At 40.7% G+C, this 15,544-nt stretch overlaps 1 protein-coding gene across 17 annotated transcripts in view; it reads left to right on the top strand.

Moving 5' to 3' along the window:
- Positions 1 to 15,544, top strand: part of CALD1 (caldesmon 1) — a 236,987-nt gene that overhangs the window by 10,168 nt on the left and 211,275 nt on the right. Inside the window, exon 1 of one of the 17 annotated variants that reach the window (XM_043517162.1) lies at positions 3,145 to 3,258. The exons of the other annotated variants lie outside the window; for them this stretch is intronic. The gene's annotated coding sequence lies outside the window, so the exon portion shown is untranslated. Of the gene's footprint in view, positions 1 to 3,144; positions 3,259 to 15,544 lie in introns of those variants that run through there. 17 annotated transcript variants of the gene reach the window in all.

Below are 15,544 nucleotides of genomic sequence, written 5' to 3'. Positions count from 1 at the left end.
TTCGCCGCTCCAGGCCAATGGGGGCTGCGGGAAACGGTGGCTAGTACATCCCTCGGCCCATGCCGCTTCCCGCAGCCCCCATTGGCCTGCAGTGGCGAACCGCAGCCAGTGGGAGCCGCGATCGGCCAAACCTGCAGACGCAGCAGGTAAACAAACTGGGCCGGCCCACCAGGGGCTTTCCCTGAACAAGCGGCGTCCCAAGTTTGGGAAACACTGCAATGACAGACAAAGTTTTAAGGCCAGAAGACCAGTAGATAATCTAGTCTGACCTCCTGTATAACGGAGGCCATTGAATTTCACCTAGTTACTCCTGTATTGAGCCCAGTCACTCCTATGAGTTCTGAGAACTTAAAGTGGCATAGCTGAAATCAGAATCCGGCCTCCTATATTCTTTTTAGTCACAGAATAGGCACAATACAGATAGTAGTATTACACGTTTCCCTCACTGCCCCTCCAAAGTGCTGTCAATCCTTTCATGAAGGGACCACAACTAAGTGAGAGAGGCTAGTTCAGCCTCCATGCTCAAACATCTCTGGGCCTCTCTATGATTTCCACCAAGCGTATCAGTTCTGGCAATTGGCTTTTCAATATGGATGTTGGTCTATTGGGAACTGGATAGAGACTCAATTCACATGGGCTGCACCTGCCATCAGATGGTAACACCTTTGTCATTACCAGTCTGGGCTGGATATGAACCAGCAACCAGGCGTAGTTTGGTTTCTCAGAGCCAGAGAATTTCTCTCCGAGATACGGTGCCACTTCTGTTTACAGATTATGGAAAATAACCATTGTTGTTCAGTAACCTATTCAGCTATTTATAAAGTTTCAAATAGCTAACCTGCGGAAGGCAGATTTTTTGACAGAAAGTTGACATTCCCAGCTCTTTCAAAAGTCTAGATTTGTTAAGTCAAGGGGATGGTGTGGAGAAGTTGCTTTTAGATTGTCAATTAAGCGTTTCTTGTAAAATCAGTTCCTTCAGAACTACTGAGGAGGCATCATTTGATCATTCCTAGTGTGAGGCTGAAGCTATTCCTAGTGGTGTCAATTGGGTTCCATAAGAACATTAATAAAGTTAAAAATAGCCACTGTCAGGCATCAAATTATTAATAATAATGCATATACTAATGCCAAGTTGTTTTTCAGGGTGTTTCAAATGCATCATGGAGCCACTTATGAAACCAAAACAACAGAATATCTGGTCTTCCCGTAGTGTTTTCTCCAACAGGAACTGAATTACTGTGGGGAAAATCCGACCTATTTCATATTCTTAAGTGGCTCCCTGAGACACTGGAAAAGCCCTTCAATAACAAATCTATCAGGGTACAGCAGGTATTGCTGGATTGCAATGTTTATTTCATCCATATGGTTTTCAGTCTTTCAAGGCTGAAATGTAGGAGGTGAGGCTATTAAAGGAAATTTATATGGTGCATGTTTTAGAGTTCATTTAAAAACCCCACTACAATCAGAATTTGTAGGTGAAGGTAGTGCCCATGAAAGCTTGAACCTGGTACTCTGATGTGTCTATTGCATAGCTTGGTCACTGTGCCTAAGTCCTTAGCCTGGTGAGTCCCCCCTGTTGATGTGTGGGTCTGTTAGTAATGGTTGCCAACTAGGTCACATTTTGCAGTGAGGTTGTTTTGATTTGCACAAACAGGATCACACCAACTAATGCAGTTTTTCACTTGAGACCTAACTCAAAATTTGTAATCGGGCCTCCTCCCAAAGAGGCTAAAGTTTAGTGCACTGCCTACCAAACTAAAAATGTTGACAGTACCATTCCTTAAGTGTCTGTCCCAACAAATTCACAAATCATCCGTGATGAATAGTGATTTTTTTTTCATTCACAGCATCGTGGATGGATGTGAAACCAATTTTTAGAAGCAACATGTAGCTATCAAACAGTTAAAATGGGGGTTGGTGGAACTCCATATTTGTTTGTCTTCTATATCAGCACATCAGATAAGTCATCTGTCCATGTTTAGTAAAAAATGAGGGGAAAGTGTGTCCCTTGTAAGGAACAGACTGAGCTTGGTGTCAGATTGTCTGTCTGATTTACACCACTAAATACAGTTGTACGATATAGCCAAAAGTTTGGGGATCAGTGTGACCCTAAATAGGATTGGACCCTAAATAGGGACTTTGCTGATTTTCAGTGGGATGCTCCTATAATTGAGAGCAGAACTTAGCTCTGTGTGTTCAGTGCTTTTCCATGATTTAGACTTGAACACCAACAGTTGAGGCCATAAAAAATAGACAAGAGAAAGACATTAGATCATCTCGTTCATTCTCCCCAGCCCGTGCCGGATGGTTTCTATGGTATATTCACACGTGTTTTGTCATAAACACTTCTGTTAACAAAATACAAAAGCTGTAGTTTTTTGGATGAGAAGAGGGATAGTTTGCTGCATTCTGTAGTTTTCAGCAGGAGAAAATAGCCATCACTTTCAAATGTATTTCTTGGTCTGTGGATATTGCTCGTGCAAATTCAGTGCAGAAATCCTAATGAATGGAAACTTGGAGATAAGCTAATAGTGGTCATTTTATTAAGGACATGGGTCTGATGTGATCTCACACTGGTTTAATACTAGTGTTATCTCACTGACTTCAATGGCATTACTTTTGATTTACATGGATGAAAGTGAGATCAGAATCAGGCCCAAAGTCCTTGTGAGACTTTCTCGGAGAGTTATTTTAAGGATTTTTTTTTTAAACTCTGGCATGTCAACACATAGCAATAAATAAATGAGGGGACCTGAGAATAAGGGCCAAATTCTGCTTTCAGTTACACCTGTGTAAATCTGGAGTAACTCCTTTGAAGCCAATGGAGACTTTCTCCTGCAAGGCAGAGTGCTATCTTTAATGCCAACATGGATCACCTCCATATTAGATTTGCAATTGTGTCACATTCAAACATCCAGAGAACCCTTTTTTATGCTTTTCAAGTTGTTGATTAACATTTATACAAATCAGCCAAAAATACAGCATAAATCTCCTTATGTGCAGTTGTTTTACTTGGCAAAAATCAAAGCAAACATTTGACTAAATACTAGTTATTTTTCCAGTCAAACCGTTCTTTGGGATTGTGCAAGAATATGTTGCACATTGGGTACTTAAAGTGCTAAAAAACAGTTTTTACTCCAAAAAAGGAGAATACTAGAGACACCATGAACTCCATGAGTGATTGATTTTGTGATTGATTTTTTTTTAACATGGAAGGAGCTCATATTATGGTGATGGGCAGCAGTATAAAACAGTAAGGTAGGTAGATAAACTAGATAGTTGTGTCATTAATACCACTTGGCTTTTCTAGCTGTGTATTTCCCCATATGTAAAGTGAATTGATCAAGGCCAAAGAAGACATCGGCAACAGACATGCTTTTAGAATTCCTGGCACTCTGTTATGTGTGTCACATCTCACTCCATATTCTTTATGAAAATATGCTTATGATATGGATATAACATAATTGAGATATACTTTATGCAAGATGGCTCATGTGAGATATCATTGGAAAGATTATGACTTAGTGAATGTGATTATCCAATTTGTATGCTGGTATCATTTCTGTATCTGAAGTTAGGAATATTGACTATGTATCTGTATTTCAAATGTGTTACTTTGGGTGTCAACCCCAACCAGCCCTTCAGGTACAACAATGGAAAAGCCAAACAAGTCTAATAGTTCATTAGCAAAGACAGCCTGTGGACTGTGAAAGAGCTTAGTCTTCCTGTGTATGCTCCAGATAGCCTTCGAGTAATGGCTGCCACAGCCCTGCACAGACATGGGTCTGAGTCTCCTGGTACTGGACCCACTGCTTGGAATGCCAGTGTTCTTCCACTGGGAGACAAAGGGTTCCTGCCATACACAAGAGCTGTATAAGGCAGGAGAGTGACATCATCGTGTCTCTCCTCTGCCTCCTCACCCAAAGAGACACTGAAAAACACCTTGAAGCAAGAACTGAACTGAGGGGAGAAGAGTTGAACCCAAGCTGGAAGGGCATCTAACTTGTAATAATACCTGAGGTCTCAAGCTGGAGACCAGTGCAGCTGCCTTTCAAGACTTTCTGTAATCTGCCTGCAACAATATCTAGGGTGAGAAATTACTATTTGTAACCAATTTTTTTTAGTGAAACAAGTGTAGTTTACGTATTCTGTTTTATTCACTCAGTAATCTGCTTTGTTCTGTTATTTCTCATATTTACTTAAAATCCACCTTTTGTAGTTAAAAACTTATTTCTTGTTTATAACATAACCCCGTTTGTACAGTTCATAATGGGGAAAGAGGCTGTGCATACCTTCCTCCACATTGAGGGAGGAGGCAGATTTCACAATACACCTTTGGGTCTGCACTCCAAGGGAGGTGGACACCTGAGTGCTGGATCAAGTCCCTTAAGCCGAGTCTTCACCGAACTGACCTCAGTGTCTGTATCATTCTGCAGTTGGGTGTGGCCCTGCCTGTGTCTGTGCTGGAGGAGGCTTAATAGCTGGGCTCAGCAAGACAAGTTAAAAGGGTGCCCAGGCTGGCATAACATGCAGGCTCAGTGCTATCTCAGCACATCAAGTGGCATCCTAAGGGGGGCAACCCGTCACAATGTGCTCTATCCACTATTATTAATGTTATTTATCATTTATATTTGGGTGGCGTTCATCATAGACCCACACCCCCATTGTGCCAGGTGTTGTATAAACACAACCAAATTCTACATCTTTCTTAGTGAAAATCTTTTGAAATTTTCAATTGATCAAAACTTCAGCACTATCAATTTCTGAATTTATTACACGAAGGAATTGCAATACTGGAATAGACTAATGGCTCATTGAGATATTTATCCTGTTTCTAAAAAGCAACCTATTTCAGGTACTCCACAGTAAGGACTAAAATCTTCATGCATCATTAGCCTGAGTAGATGCATTGCCCTTTTTATTGATTGCAATGTTAATTGATATAGCTCCACTGATTTCAACAGGACTGCTCAAAGGTGTAAAGTTAAACACTTGATTTCAGATACTTAATTTGTACAGAGCTTTGAAACTGAAGTTTACAGGTGCTTAGTATCCTTAATAATCATGTTAGGTGATGTGCTACTCTTTTCTATTCTATATACACTAACAGTAGTAGAGCGAATCGAAGGCCTTGTCTACACTGGCACTGTACAGCACTGCAACTTTCTCGCTCAGAGGAGTGAAAAAACATCTGCCTGAGCGCTGCAAGTTTCAGTGCTGTAATGTGGCAGGGTAGCCGTGCTCCCAGCGCTGGTAGCTACTCCCATCGTGGAGGTGATTTTTTTTTTTTTTTATAGCCTTGGGATAGCTCTCTCCCAGTGCTGATGCTGCGACGACACAGCCACAGCCATGGCAGCACTTTAATGTTGCTAGTGAAGACATGCCCTAAGATGACTGAGATTATGCAGCAGTCATCTTCGGCTTTTATTAGAGCACTCGGAGGGAAGCAAAATAATAGTTAAGCATGATTCAGAAACCAGAAATAAAAAGAGATGGCATAGAATGGAAACTCTCCCCAGTTGTACAAATAGGGGACAGCATGGGGATGGTTTGAAATTCTCTCTTTACAGGATAGCACAAGTCCTATAAGTGTGCAAACCAAGAATTATCATATTTGATACACTTGTTTACACAGTCTCTTTGTATTTCTTGCAGCTATTAGAACTTCATCTGGAAAAATAGTGAAGAGAATATTCAACTTCTTATTTTTCTTTGTCTCTTGAAATTCCTTTTACAGCACAAGTTTAACATTTTGTCCCTATCACCATATGATATGCCTTTGATATATGGAATTTGATATCTGTCTGGTGGATTGATACAACGCTATGTTGCTGGGAAGGGAACATCTGTTTATGTCTAGAGATTTAAAAAGTAATTGCTAGAGAAAGGTGGCACTTGTAGCTCTGTCATGTGAAATTTGCTTATTATCCTTGGAAAAAATATGGTGAGAGCTAAATTCCCTGCCCTATACATTATGCCAATTAATACCAGTTATGATGGTCCATTTTGAGATACAGACATTTGTCCTGTCACAAATGGGAATGAGATCACCAATTCATTTCACATGGAGCATGAAAGAGTGATCAGGTGGGAATGACTTCTGTTCACTAATGAACTTCACCAAATTCACAGTGGAACCTAAAGGTGAAAGGCTTTGTATCTTGTTACAAATCCTCTAAGCCATTCAGTCCCCTCTGGATCTTCCTTTGAGTGAATTAAGTGCTCAAACAAGAAAAGGTTTAGTAGGCGAGCCTCAATTCAAGCACAGTGCATGCTTATCTCAGGGCATTTAATCCTGATTTACCATGTCCCTTTTATTTCAATGTTATCTTTACCCTAGTAGAGAGCACCAATCTTGAAATACTTTAGAAATATTAATTGGTACACTCATTACCTGTATAAAGTAGTTAAATATCATACACAATTCAGACATATAGACACTGAGAGAGAGAGAGTTTATGTCTCTGCTAAGGTCAAACACAGTCAATGAAAGACCCAGGAACAGAAAACATGAATCCTGATTTCTTGCCCTATGCAGGCAACTCTAAATCATGTTTTCATCCCAACCCTCACATTCTCAGACTTGTTTGCTTCTTAAATCACCAGAATGCCTCCCCTTATTTTTAGTTTGGTAGAACTATCACATTGATTACAGAGCACGTACTAGGTAAATGCTTCCATCAGTGAATCATTTTTAGAATTTAAGTGCATTTAAAACATTTACAAACATTGAGAACCCATAATTATCAGGTGCAGAATAATCTGAATATGCTGGACATTTCTCATATGAGGATTTTCACATGCAAAAGATCCAAGAAGACCTTGTTAGCTGTCTGAACATTTTTGGACTCAGAGCCATTAACTTCTGAGTTACAAGCCCAGCTTTCAATTTTGTGGTTTTGGGTAAGTCATCCATCTCTATGGTGAACAAACGTGAAGTTCTAGGTTGACGTGGATTGTTACAGTACTTTATCCAAACCAATTTGTCCATCCTTAATTGTCTTTTGACTAATGGAAGTTCACATAAAAAAAACACCACCCAGATTGGGCCAGATCCTCAGCTGGTATAAACTGACATAGCTTTTTTGACATCAGTGGAACTATATTGATGTACTGCAGCTGAAGATCAGGCCCGTTATGAAAGACACTTTTAGGAAATCTTTGGCTTATCTTTTTGTGGCTTTGTAAAGAAGCTGTTTGTTTGTTTGCTGAGAAGAGAGTGAAACTGTAAGGTCAGTCTCAGATAGAAAAGGTGGCAGTGTGCAAAGATCATTTGCAATGGAAGAAAGAATGGCACGTGGGTGCGGAAATGAAGAGACTGGGTTAAATGAAGATCAGATGGAAGGGTTTGTAACTCTCTGACACTGGAGTTGCATTCACTAGTGTCGTGTCTGAATCTGGCCCCTTAGCTGAAAGATAATGTACAAGAAGTGATTGAACGTTCAAACAGAAACATGGCAAAGTCAGAGGGAGGGAGACTGTGTGGAAATAGTTAATGTTCTTCATACAGCTCTGGTCCAGCCTGTTCCACATACGGCATAAAGGTATCTCTCTGGAGTACCAGAAAGAACAGATTTATAAACCAGATGTTACTTTGCATTTATACAGGTGTTACTGGCTTTGACTGAAGTGCCATTTTGAAAAGAGATGGAGTGTCTCATTATGTAATCAGTATAAATTACTACTTGACTTTTACATATGTGTTATTAAACAAACATGCACCACTTGTGTTGTACTTCTTCTAGTGTGCATAAAAGGGGACCTGTCCACCTCAGGCTTACAGAAAAAGCATATGGTATAATGCACCTATTCAGTATTCATAAAAGAATATGTTAGTTACCCAGCTGATGATGAAGAGATGGTAATTTCAGAATTCCACTTAGTTGAAGTCACTGATTATTGCAAGTGGAAATTATCTTTATGAATTTTTCTTTAATTAAAAAAATGTAATTAGTGGTTCACAAATATCTATATAGATAGTATGAAGGGAATCTTGTTCCCAGCCATTCCATACCTTGCATTTTGCGTGTCCTTTGCTCCCCCCTTTACAAGACACATCATACAAAAATGTGACTATGTAAGTCCAATGCTAAACAGAAGCTCATGATGCAACTATGAAGTTTTGCCAAACTGCTCTAAGCTCCTTAGATGGTAATAGAATAATTAAAAAGAAACACTGAACAGACATAAGGCTCAATTCAGCAGCCCTGACTCAGGCCCCAATCCTGCAACTTGTGTTAAGATAGATTCAGGTAACATTACTCAGGCAAAACTCTCCGAGTACTGACTGAGATAGGGCAACAGACTTCACCCTTTAATTGTTAAAGAAGGATTTTCCACGCACGTCTAGTCACCCAAGATGCTTCAGATCCCGGGTTTATTTAGAACCATTACAATTCTGCCACTGACTCACTGTGTGATTCAGAGCAAGTCACTTCTGGTTTCCCTGTCTGCAAAATAGAGTAATATTGACTTCTTGTTTGTAAAGAGATTTGAGGAAAGTATGCAAAGTTATTCTTATTACATAACAAAATCCTTATTTTAAAAAGGATGATTCATTGATACTCCCATACTCTTTATTCTTGACAAATCTGATCTTGGGTATTGAGGAGTCCAGGAGAGTCCAATTTATGGGAATTACATGTTATGTGAATTTTTTGCTATTTCTTGAACCTAATTTTTGTAGCAAAGTGATATTTAAAGACTATTTACTTTCCCTGTCTACTTGGTCAGTGATTTAATTTCCCAGTGAGCTGACAGCTACTAATAATTTCTTGCATTTCAGAAACCTCTTGAGTACTTGTACTGTGATACCGATCAGCAGGTTATTAGGAAAAATAAGTTATTCTTCTCTGAAAGTAAATTAGAAGTTCTCAAGAGCAGCCAAGACCTACAACCATAATCTGTATTGCACATGTGTGAGAGAGTGAGCTTTCAGCCCTTTCTTTTATGCTTCCTCTATCCCCCTTTTAGGGCAAAATTCTTCTCTCTGATCAATTTTCTGCCCTACTCTTCTCAAAATCCACTTCTCTCAATCTCTCCAACAGTGACACACACTCTCACACTTAACCCACTATCACCTACTTAACTCAATAAATAACCATTAGGGAATCAACACAGTATGTCAAGTACATTATGAACACCTCACTCCAATTGTTTTCTGGAAACCTTATGCCTCAAATAGTCCTTTCCTGTGCCATGCCATATCTTGCTTAGGTTGCAAGCTTGTTGGCTCAGGGACTGTGACAGCCTGCTGGAGGCCTCCACCCCATCCCAGAGAGGAGCAGAAGAGAAGTCCTCCAAGTGTCCTAGAGTAGTCCTGGGGCTGCTGGAGCAACCAATCAGGGCTCAGCAGGGCCATGTAAAAGCAGCAGCAGAACAGCGCAGCAGCAGTCAGTTGCTGCTTGGAGCTGGAAGGGAGATCATTGGGTTACTGGCGGGGGGGTGGGGGGGAAGAGAGAGAGAGAGCGAGAGAGCAAGCAAGCAAGCAAGCAAGCAAGCAAGCAGCACCACCACCACCACCACCACCACCACAGACAGTTTAGTATGATCAGGGACCGGCAGAGCTAACAAGAAACTCCTTGCTGGGACTGGAAGAGCAAAGAAGCAGCTCCTGGCTGGCTGCTGGTAAGGACTGAACTCGGGGATGGCTGTAAGAAGACAGTGTCTCCAGGGAGGAAGTCCTGGGGGTATGGCTGCATACCAGGGCCGGGACAAGTTAAGGACTGTATACACCGGAAGGGGTCTGTTCTGATTCACACACAGTGTGTAAGGCCCAGCCAGAGGGCTGACTCACTGGAAAAACCACCTGAGAAACCCCTGACAGGGGTCACCATGAACTGAAAGATGGCAGACGCACCTGACCAGATGGGTATGCGTGTGAGAAATGGTGTCCCCATTACAGGGACCATGGGCCAAACTTGAAAAGCCAGACTATGCTAATGTAAATAGATACATCAAATCATTTCTACAAGGGGCACCTTTATAAGATCAGCAATACAGTAGCCTCTAGAAATTCTCCCATGGAATCAATTGCTCCCATAGGCAAACCTCTTTCTGAAAATGGAGGTGTGTGTGTGTGTGTGTGTGTGTGTGTGTATGTGTGTGTATATATATATATATATATATATATATATATATATATTTCTGAAAACTCTGGGTTTGTCAGCACTGCTGAGAATCTGTTTAGTTTTTTAAACTTCAGAATACATCAAATGTGCTGATTTTGTACTAAGTTGAGCCACAAAATTGTCCCAATCATTTCCTTTTTGACCAGTGAAGACCAGGTTGTTTTACCCTCCGTAGTTTTTTTTTCTCTCGTCACTCAGGTTCACCGATAAGACACCCATGTTTGGTTTAATAGTAGAGCTAGAATACAAAACCACTAAACAGTTAATTCAAGTGCCAGTTTGAAAACTGCATTGTAATGTATTACTGCATGTTGTGTTTGAAACCATAGCAATTAAAGGCCACATTCAGCCCTACTGAAATCAATGTAGTTGTATTCAGATGTGGCGTGGGAAAATTTGGCCTTAATTGTCTGGAAGCAAGAGAGAAAGTAAAATAACTGATTTTTCATACCAACTTAAATTGAACTGAATGTAGTAGAGAGAAACTTCTCTGAGCTTCTATTGAACTTCAGATCTAAAATTCCTCAGCAGGTTTTCCAGTGACAACATATGCAGTCAATGAAATAGCTAGTGTGAAGCATTACACCAGCCAAACACATTCTCACTGGCTGATCATGCATATCTAGCGGTTTGCAATGTTGCTGTTATGTCTCATGTAATGTACAGCAGTATCTGAATTGCCCAACAAAGAACATACTTAGGGCCTGACCAGAGTGCACACTGAAGAAAAGTAGAAAGATTTTCATTGACTTCAGCAGGCTTTGGGTCAGATGCTTAGCTATTATCTTTCCTAAAAGAACTGTTCATAACAGTTATGTGCAACAGAATTTATTCAGTTTATTGTTTTCATATTTCTTCTCCTAGGTATGAGCCCTATAGAAATGCATCTTTGTGTCTCACCAAAGAAGTGTTTGTCTGGTTTTGACTCTTAGGCCTGGTCTACACTAGAAAATTGTCCTCTTAACTAGGTCGCTCAGAGGTGCAAAAAAGCCACACTTGTGAGCAGTGTAGTTAAGCTGACCCACACCCCAGTGTAGATAGTACTAGTCTATAAAAGAAGTCTTCTGTCTGCCTAGCTATCACCTCTCAGGGAGATGTTACGTGTGCTGATGGGAGAACCCCACCTGTTGGCATAGATAGTGTCTATATTATAGCATTTCAAGTGTAGATAAGCCCTTACCCCTGCCTGCATTAATATTTGTCTGCAGTGCCCAACGTATAGTTTAGACAATCACTGGAGAAAAGCAAAAAACAAAGTTCAAATTTAATCAAACAATATTTTGCTGTGGGGCCAATACTCAAGACACTGCTGCACTGTTACCTGGGCCAGCTTCCTTGAGGAACCTTAGACCCTGGCACCAGTACTCAGCCCTTCGTTGTTAGTAAGCTATGTGTATCTAAAAAGGCCCACTTAAAGGAACACGAGGCTTTAAATATTAAGACAATTGCTATCCAATTATCTAAGCTTTGCTAATGTAATGAGAAATGAAAGAAAGAAAAATAGGGTACTTGAGTTGGAGAGTAAAAAAATATAGATGCTGTAGTGTACAATAAGTGGGCTTTGTTGGACTAAATACAGTATTACATTCTTTAAATGCGTGTATGGTTAGCAGCTTTAAGCACCGGATTCTGTCTTTGATTATAACAGTGCCAAGCTTTATCTGCAAAACTGAAACCTCTGACTCTCTCTAGTACAGTAGTAAGTGAAATCTAAGTACATGTAATCTGTAAAAATAAATATAATTACTTTAGCAAATGCATTACAGCTGGCCAGGTTTAATATTAATATACCTGTTTCTTACAGCTGATTAGTGGCAGAGGACAGAGGTGGCGGTTTGTGTTGCGCCATTCAAGCAGAATGGGGGGAAAAATCATTGCCCTACATTGTTCCATTTTGACATTTGATAGTGAATTGAAATTGATTGGAAATGCTGGTCTTTGCAGTTTCTTCGCACTCAGCAAGTCAGTTAAAATATTTTTGGGATAGAAAGTTCAAAAGCTTCTGAAGTGCTTCATCCTCTTTCAAAATTGGAGGAATTTCTAAATTTCAAAATGCTCTGAAAATGTGAAGGAAACCGGAACGCCTTTCTTCGATACATTACCAGGAGATAGTGCTGTCTAGGGTGTGAGTCAGGAGACTGGGAATCAACATTAGTACAGGCCTTTCCAGCTCTGCTGTTGATTCGCTGTGTGACTTAGACAAGTCATTTGATCTCTCTGTGCCTTATTTTATCCAGCTGTAAAATAGGTGTATTTTTTGAGGGGTTTAGGGACTGTTTACAGCAGAAATACATCAATGTAGGGACATCAATGCAAGTCTCTAATGTTGCACTGGCAAAACTACATTGATGTAGACCTACATTGGGACCCACATACAGCTAAATTGACGCAAACCAGAGCTTCCCCTCCTATAGCTTATTCCAGTAACTTGCAGTTACACTGGTGCAAATATTTGAAAAATGTTCCTAATGTAGATAGGCCCATAGACAAACAATGCAATTAAGGGGTGGTATGTGCCTTGACTTCCCCATACTGCTATGGAAATCTTAACCAATATACCCATCTCCCTCATTGGAGTGTTGAGACATAATTAATGTCTACAAAGTGCTTTGAGATCCTCAGATGAAAGGCACTCAAAGCATGAAGTGCATTGTGATATTGTTGATTGAGGTGATGCCTGTGAGTACTAGCAAATTGACATTGCAGATAAGGCTATCATCGACTGCTAAGCTTTTTGAGTGCCTGCTCTTTAATCTAGCTAATTTCTCATTCCTCCTCTTCAATATTGTTTTGTTTCCCCTTTACAAAGGACATGTTCATGAAGCAACACTGTCCAGCTCACTTAGGGAGGCTACATCTAAACGCTTGGTGTAAATTACTAGGTTTACAATTTCATTCTCAGTTAGTGTCAGGAATTTATAGATTTACTCTGTGAGACATAATAGAGTCTAGAAATTTACTATGTTGAGGAGCCACTGCAGGCTAAATAAAGAGACTCTTATTAAAATAATTAGTAAGCCCACCAGTCAGTTACAGTGTTTCCCTCCCCTTCAAACAAACAAACAAGACAAGGCTCAAACAGTTAAGTATTTCAGTGTTATAGCCAGCCTGGTAGAGATATGGCAGTTACACAAAGAGAGGACTCAAGAAGTCTTCCTGGCCATTGCACACCCATGCAGTCTGTCTCTGTACTCCTAGGAACAGATTTCTTCTCACATTGTGTCCCCTTGGCAGTCGCTAGGCAGAGGTTCCTGGTGCATGGTCTATGCTGGGGGCGTTCTGGGGGCCTGGGCAGAAGGAGTTGTGAGTGGGGCATTTTACATCCCAGCAATTCTGCATCCTCTCCAGTGATCCATAGGAGTAATGACAGCAGGGACGTAAGTTACAACAGTACTTAGGGACGCCCTAGCCTGTGCTGGGGGGGAACATTGGCCCCTGTCAGTCTCTTGATTAAGAGAGGTACAAGCTGCTTCCCTTTTATCCTGGCTATCACCTCATCACAGACACAGCATGAATCTAGCGCCTGGTCCATACCTCTTCTGTGCTGGTCAGTGGAGAAGCAGCGTCACAGGGAGACAGCATGCTGGACCCTTTCAAAGGATGCCTTGGATCTTGCTATGATATGCAGTTGCTTTTCCAAGAGATGTTTTGTCTGAATCAGTCTGAATGTTTCTGGGGTGCTAAGTGGAGGAGGCAGCACCACCCTCACTCTAGCCCAGGGTCTGGCAGTGAAAGCCACAGCGGAGCCCTCAAAACTTTATTTTTACATGCTGGATGAAGTTGCTTTGAGGTTAGCAGGGACTCAGTCTCACAGATCTTATTCAGACAAAACCCCACCGATTTGAAAGGGGAGTTTTTTCCATGTATGAACTCTAAACCTAGCCATCTTGTACACTAGATTTATTTTCTTTGCTTGCAAAAGAAAATTCATACTCTGATGGACAAAATATGGCACATAAGTAAAACTGCATAAACAACCTTGGATTTCTGTATTCTATCTGTCCATGGATGATATTTAGAAAACAAAGTTCTTCAAAAACATAAAGGAATTTTGGCTGCCTTTCAGAAATAGTAGAGTTAAATCAAAATGCTCTGTAGAGATTGTATGTCCCCAAACATATTTTATCTTGACAAGTTATGCACTATTGAGAGCCACAGGAGTGACTTGAAGGCAAGTTAGAAAACGAGCACTTCTAGTACAGGACTTCTTTGGATGGGGAATCTTAGGGACTGCCTTGAGAATACCAAACCCTGGAATAATCATCTTTCTTGGCCAGATCCTCAGGTGACATAACCTGGCATAGCTTTACTGAAGGCAACATGGATTGACGTCAGCTGAGAATCTGGCCCTTTTGTGGTCTTTCTCAGACCTGATAGCTCTAACATCACAAAGAAAAAGTGAGGCTAATAAATGCTGTATTTACAGAAAAAAATTGTAGCCAAAATATAGAAGAGTTTCAGTTGTTAACAGTGTTGATTTTTGTTGATTTCATCTTCCTGAATTCTCCCCCCCCCCCCATTTTTATGAAGTTTTCAGTTCCCTTAGACCTTGGTATGGCTATTGTCTGTCTGAATTCTCTAGCCTTTTTATTTTTATTTTATTTTATTTTATTTCTTTACATTCTCAAGGGGGCAGATTCTCTGTTGTAGCCAAGCTATGCTTGGCACAGGAACAAAAAAGAGTGGGGGGTGGGAGGGCATTACAGGTAGTTTTGGGGTTGGCCTAACTTTGCGCAACTTCAGTTGGTCACAAAAGTTCTCAGGTGACTGTTCCTCAGTTGAGAATAGCATTAGCATTGGCCATGTTCCCTCCCTCCCCAATGTGCCATGAACCAGGGACTGTGTGGTACGGCAGCACAGAGGTGGTACACAAGAACTGCAATGTGTGGGGAACCCCCTTACACCAGGAAAATTCCATATGGGCCACTTCTGCTGATTTTAAGCCTCTTTATGATGCTCTATAGTGTAAAGGGTCCACAGGGTAACCAAGAATCTGCCCTAATATGTGTCTATTGCATAACCATATAGGCTTCCCCTCATCTCCTTTAAGGGCATAATCCAGTCTTATTAATGTAAGCAGTCTCTTTGATGCGTGTGACTACACAGATGAATAATGTTTGTAGGATGAAGCTGAATTGATATGGAACAACAAAAACTACTTGAGTTTGGCTTGGACTGAGGACCAGATTTACAGGCCAGTTCTTACCCAATTTGTACACTGCTAATTGTAATGTGCCTGCCCAGTTCTTTTTCTAATTTAGCTTCTTTCCTTTGTTTTGTTAATACACAATGCTGTTGATGAAGCTTTATGTGGTATTTATCATGCTCGTGAGGTGAACAAAGACTTAACTGAGGAGGATAAAAGCACTATCTCACTGATGCCTATATTCTCTCTCTATATCTATTCATTCTAT

This window comes from Dermochelys coriacea, chromosome 1 (genome assembly GCF_009764565.3).
Source record: "Dermochelys coriacea isolate rDerCor1 chromosome 1, rDerCor1.pri.v4, whole genome shotgun sequence".
Classification (NCBI taxonomy): domain Eukaryota; kingdom Metazoa; phylum Chordata; order Testudines; family Dermochelyidae; genus Dermochelys; species Dermochelys coriacea.
Note: the sequence above shows the minus strand (reverse complement) of the source record. Positions and strands in the feature narration are given on the sequence as shown.